General features: G+C 37.6%; 1 long non-coding RNA gene across 1 annotated transcript; it reads left to right on the top strand.

The window, feature by feature from the left end:
• The first annotated feature begins 3,061 nt into the window (after positions 1–3,061).
• LOC143711180 (uncharacterized) lies at positions 3,062–4,232 on the top strand. Its single transcript, XR_013194763.1, has 3 exons — positions 3,062–3,245; positions 3,440–3,599; positions 3,686–4,232. It is a non-coding gene; the product is annotated as an uncharacterized LOC143711180 (long non-coding RNA).
• The last annotated feature ends 2,334 nt before the right edge of the window (positions 4,233–6,566 follow it).

Here is a 6,566-nt window from a genome sequence, read left to right as displayed (position 1 = left end):
GAAAACTGGACAGTTTTTACATTTCCAGAACCAACACTGAATATTTGGAGAACGTTCTTATAACAAAAATCTGTTAGCTGGGGAACACCCTCTACGGTGTATCGTCATTAAATTTCATTTAAAATTCCAATTGTCACGGTCACCAGCTCTGTCACCGTCTGCACTACATGTCCCATCATCCTCTCCAGCTCTCACCTGCATTCACTCCTTCATTACCCGCACCTGCCAGAGATCACCTGATTATCTGCATCACCTGTGTCCTTAATCTGTGTTAGTTTTTAGTTCCCTCTTGCTCAGTCAGTCTTCGTCTGTTCTACGTTGTATTAAGTGTGTGTACCTTCTGCCCATCTGTACCTGTTTTAGTGATATTGTTGTAACAGTTTACTTTGGACTCCTCATCTCCTTCTGCCTGCACCACACACTGACAATAATAATATTCAACCCAAAAAAATACATTATAGTATTATCATATGACATCTAGCACATGTTTGGTCACATTAAAAAAAAAACATGTTTGGTCTAGTGATGGCCAAATGAAGCGTTTCGAAGCATTATTGCTTTCTGATACAATTGTGTCGAAAATGGTTCATTACTCGAAGCTTCATTCAGATAGAAATTGCTGCACCATCTCCTGGTGAAGTAAATGTACTGCAACAAAGCTGACAACCATAAAATGAAAGTTGGCTTATATGTTAACGCCCCGTTTATTACGTGTTTACCGAGGCGATCAAAGCTGAAACAGTGTTAGCAGAGGTGGGAGTAAGTCACACATGTTCAAGTCACAAGTAAGTCTCAAGTCCCTACCATCAAGTCTCAAGCAAGTCTAATGCCGAGTTCAGACCGCACGATTTTCAAAATAATCGGGTCACTGTTGTTTCCACACTGCATGACTATTTGGGGTAACATTCAGTTGCTGCTGTGTTCACACTGCACCATGGATCGGCGACAGGAGGTTTCACACTGCATGACTTTACAAAAGAAAGAATCGCCGACAACTGCTGCCTGGTCCGCAAACTACGTTTCACAACCAAACAAACGTGAGAAGTGATAAGGAAATAACGGAAGATCACGCGTGCGTGAGACCGGAGTTCTCGCTCGACACTGAATTTGTTATTAAAATTGATAGCCTACAAGAAGATTGCGATCCAAATTGTCTGTTCACTGATTTGTAGCAAAAATGATAAAAAATAAACAGTTTATGCAGGAAATGGTTGGGAAGAAGAGTGGAGCAAGGACTGTGTTTTGCAAAGGGAGTTGGGGATAAATAAATAATTTTGCAAATGTCCTGCTGTTGCTGCTGGCCATGCAAATGTTTGTGCTTTGTTTCTGTTTGATATAATTGTAAATATAGGCCTATCTATTAAAATACTGATATTCTGGTCTATAACTCCTCCCTGAACACCCAGCTGTCCTGTATCTTGCTCTCTCATTGGCTGTCGGTCATCGCCGATGTAGTTTTCAGTCAGAACACATTCACACAGCAGGATTGTGAATCGCCGACAGGTCCAGATATTTAGCATGCCAAATATCTCACAGGCGTCGGTGACTCGTCGGCGATTCTCTCAGATCGCGTCTTTGCTCATTCACACTGCGTGATTGTCACTCGCGTGAACGAGCACCGATTTGCCTGTGATTTCGGGCATTTGTCGGCGATTTCTCAAAACCTGTCGGCGAGCCAAAATCGGGGCTAAAATCGTGCAGTCTGAACTCGGCACAAGTCGCATGTACATGCAACCAAGTCAAGTCAAGTCAATGGTTCACTTCAAGCAAGTCAAGTCGAGTCCTGCTAACCCAGATAGCAAAAAATATCCGCACAGCTTCTCCGTCTAATGGACCGCGGCCGTCTCCTTTGAAATAGGATTTCTACTCTCAAAATCGACCAGGCATGGCTATTTTTATTTTTTTTGGTCCAAAGCCATTAGGGTTTAGACTATAACAGATTCTTGACTCTTGATTCAGTGATAAGGTTTAGGAAATTACATTCAAATTACTTTGAAACTCTGAAGATTATACAGTAAAATATATTTAATTATTTTATGCAGGTACAAATTATTTACATTTCTTTGAATGATGCACATTTGAGACATGCACCAATAAATAAAAAATAATTTGGCAATAAAACTTACTTGGCAATAAATATCTTTCTGATTAGGTTTTAAACTAGATATTTAATTAATGGTATGAACAATTTAGCAGATTATTTTTTTAAAGGCAATTAAAAAAAATCTAAACACATAACATATAAATGTTAAAAATGTATTACTAAAACACATTACAAAGACTGTGAACTGTGAAGTACTGAATTCTGGAGTTAGACCATACAGTTTTGGACCATTGCTGTGTTCAGGATTTTTTGGGCGGGGCTAAAACGGTGGCTCGATGACGCACTGGAGCGACTGAGGCTGGCCCCTCTCCTAACGATATGACTAGAGCACATTGCGCATCAGTTTGCCGCAGTTAGATTAGAACCCTTAAATAGCACGGTGTTACAAACTCCTGTACGGTAGGTGGCGGTATGCACCTAAATGTTGGTTACAACTTACAATCCGCCATTAATCAAGAGAAGAAGAAGATTGCCGAAGTTACTACAGCCTACAGTTTGCTAGCTAGCAAAGTTATCGACTAACATCGTTTAAGTAAGTATATGTTTCCTTTTTGTGTAACGCAATATTATGTTTACATTGTTTTTAGTTTATCTTTTTAAAATATCTAAGTTAGTAATCTTTGTTCTTGCAGTATGCTGCTAGTCCAGTATCTAACGTTAGCAAGTGTTAGCTAACACATGCTGTTTTGCCTTTGTTACAGTAAGTTACACACTGAGGTTAAGCAATGTTGCTAGTAACGTTACATGTTGAAATGTAATTCGCTACTTACAGTAGTTAGCCAAAGCTTTACATCTAGAAAGACTACGTATAACCACTGGGGTCACCTGTATGTAGTAGACCTAGATATAACTGTCATAGTTTAGTAGTTGAGGGACCAGGACTGACTACTTTATTCTTTTATCCTGGGAACCCCTGCAGGTGCAGATCAGACCCCAATGCTGCAACGTCTAGGAGAGTTTGGTGATGTTGTGCGTAGCATGGACAACAAAATGGACACTATGCTGCAACATTTTCAGTGCCAATGTGTCTGTTGGAGAGTTATCCCTGCCAGGGGATCTGTTACTCCCCCTAGACACCCAGGAAGATTCGGCGTTACTTGACAACAGTATGAGGCAGGATAAAGAGCTCCAGGAACGATTTGTAAGTGTGCTGATTTCGTTTATAACGCCATAGTGTAAAAAAAAAAAAGTCTTTTTTTTTTTCTTCTAAAAAGTAAAATTAAGATTGTACACTGCATATTCTACAGTCTGAATCCACAGCCTGTTACATTTTAAATTTATGAGAAGCTTCAGAGAAATGTAATTTGTTACACTTTTGTTTTTTTGTATTTTCAGCTTCGGTTTTTGGAAATCGCATGTGGGAGGGACCTAAAGACAACCGTGTGGCGAATGCTTCAGAGTATCTTCTCTAATCACCTTTCCATCAATACAACCTGGACTGGTGTAGGGGATAAAGCATGTTTTAGAGACCTTTTCCTGAAGACCATTGTTCAAAGTAAGTTGGATATTTTTTTTATATTTAAGTAGATGTGTATGAGCTTATGCCATTCAAATGGAATGACAGATCTTTATTTTCTACAGGAGCCATCCGGAAGAACCCGGCGACCCAGGATGCCACTGATGAAGCGATCCAGGTTAACGTTACGCGTTACCTGAAAGGAGCATCTGACCTTGAAGGTGGAAAAAGGCGCCGCACAGCTGAGAGGGACCCACAGCCGACCCCTTAAACCTAGGCTGACACCCCAGCATCACTGACAACTGGAACCCTTTTTTTATCCTGCAGTCAGTAACATCAAGACCTCTAAAAAAGCCTTGTTACAGTGCTTAACTATTCTATTTTTAAATATACCTTGTAAATCCTAGATTATACATCTAATACTTGATATCTGCACATTATTTGGTATCAAATATTCTACTTGCCGTGACTTCAGTATTGGCTTATTTCATTCCGTCAGTGCTGAACGATTCTATTATAGTTTGTAAATCCTATTTCGTGCCTGATATTTTATATTGCACATTAACTAGTACCAAAAAATCTACTTTCATTCCATCAGTGTGCTTAACTGTTATTCTATTAAAAATAGCTTGGAATACTATTTCATACCTCTGATACTTGATATTGCACATTACCTGGTACCAAATATTCATTCCGTCACAGTGCTTAACTGTTATTCTATTGTTAAATATAGCTTGTAAATACTTGTGCCACAGGTCAGCATTGCAGTTATAATGGTATATTCTACTCCAGAGCTTTACTCTAAATTATTACCACTTATCCTATTGTTAAAAATCACTTGTAAATATGATGTTATACCTCAAATTATTTGGTATCCTTCACTTTCTTTGGTACCATATATCCTCATTACTTGTGTTTACTGGTAATTCTTTTCATCCCAGAGCTGACCTCTTTATATTATTAGCAAGTATTGTAAGTGTTAAAAATGTGTTTTTTTACAAGTGTTTTTTTTTTTTAACCAAAATTTAATTGGAAACCTGCGTGTGTGTGTGTTTGTGTATTTGTATTTTTCTGTTATATTTCAGTGATCTGACATCTTGTTTTAATGACGGTTACTGTACTTTGAAATGTGGAATTAAAATGCCAAATGGAAATTTGTCTGGTTTGATCAATCATTATTCTTGATAAACTGCATGCTATAAATATTAAAAATATATATAAGTGCAATAAGCGGCGGGACAGCTCGCTCGAAAATAGCGTTTGCCTCCGACGGGCCGCGGAAGGTCCGCCTTCGATATAACGGCGGCGGAACGGCGGCTGGCCTGCGGGCCGGCTGCGGAACGAAGGCGGCTGCCGCTTTTAAAAAGCGGCTGCCGCCGGCGGTGCGCCGTCAAACGTGTTTGCGATTACGCCATTCTGACGCTTCTACTGTCTCCGGAGCGCCGCCGGCGGTCCGCCGACTCATTGCTATCTGGGTAAGGGTCAAGTCAAGTTACAATACCAAACAGAAAAAAAGTTTATATTGGCCTCAACCTTATTTATTTTTGATTACCTTGATTACCTTTCTTATACATTTATATTGTAATATTAATAATATGTGTATAATTTATTACAGCATGTATTTATGATTATCAAAATTTGGAATTATTATTATTATAATAACAAGTATATGAAAAATGTTGAAGATAAAACATTTGAAGGTAAATTCACAAGTGTGATGCATTAATTATATTGGTTTTATAGTAAATGTCATATGTTTAACTTTGCTTATATATTTTGTATGCAATATCACCCAGATATTAACTTTCCCCATTAATGGCCCATATTTGACCCTTACATTGATTTCCAGGGGCATTTTTTTCTAACTATGTTCTAAAAAAAAAATTTCTTCTATCCATGCATTTACACTGCAATTACGAGACCATAAATATTGTTATGAGATTAATTATTTAAATATAATCATTTTAATATAGAAAAAATAAGATGCTAACAAATAATAAATTATTTTAAGGCGAGACACGGTAGGCAAAAACATCGTTTTTTTTTCACTGGTCAATTTTGAGATTTTAGGATATTTGTCTTCAATAACATGTCTTCTTTCAGACTTGTGGTGAAAAAAAGTCAGAAATACACATTTAGGTCTTTATTTTACTACACTTTGCCTGTTTGCGTCTGTAGATTTCTCATAAACTCATCAAAAGTTGTCGTTATAAATCATCCTTCTGCTCCGCGATCGCGATCTGCACTCTGTCATCACACACACCGTTAGAAAGCTTGCTCTCTGCTGTACAATACTGCCGGATCCAAATATGGTCATTTCCTTTTTATCAGCAACCAATCGCGAAAGTAAAAGGGGGGATTTTACTCTAAATGCGCGATCTCATTGGCTGATGCTAATTCTTTAAAGCCCGTTTTCTCAAAATGACTTTTCTCCCACACTCCAAGTCCGAAATCTCCACGTCAGTAGCACCTATATATACACCAAACTTTCCAGTCTTGTACCTAGTTATATTATGAAGACATTTACAGAGGGATTTGTAAATATATTATTCTTAGCCTGATTTACATAACATTTTATTCCAAAAAACATGTCGAAAATCATTTTTTTAAGGCTATTGGCAGTATATTCTGATTTACAGGATAACAAAAGTAGATATCCATAAATCCCTCTGTAATTTTTTTCCCATCTAATATGTGAACACAATGAAAAAATAATTTTGAACCTGGCTTTATCCAATACTCAGATTTCGTTTTTTAAAATATATGCAGATTTGCGCATATTTAATTAGATAATGTCTAATTTGCATATTTAAACATTAAATTACAGAAAACTTGTAATACATTTTTTCTCATCTTAATGTAGGTAATCAACTGGCAAAGTTTCATGGTGATATCTGCTAGTTAAAAAAAATACCCTATTCACCTGTAGTGTCTCGCCTTAATTAGGAAATTAAAACCGCCAATAGGTGGCGCCAAATCAACGTCTTAATGTACGAGTCATAGAAG

Source organism: Siphateles boraxobius, unplaced genomic scaffold, assembly GCF_051911475.1.
Source record: "Siphateles boraxobius isolate OS27281-9 unplaced genomic scaffold, OSU_SipBor_1 49, whole genome shotgun sequence".
Taxonomy (NCBI): Eukaryota; Metazoa; Chordata; class Actinopteri; order Cypriniformes; family Leuciscidae; genus Siphateles; species Siphateles boraxobius.
This window is presented reverse-complemented; position numbering and strand designations above follow the sequence as displayed.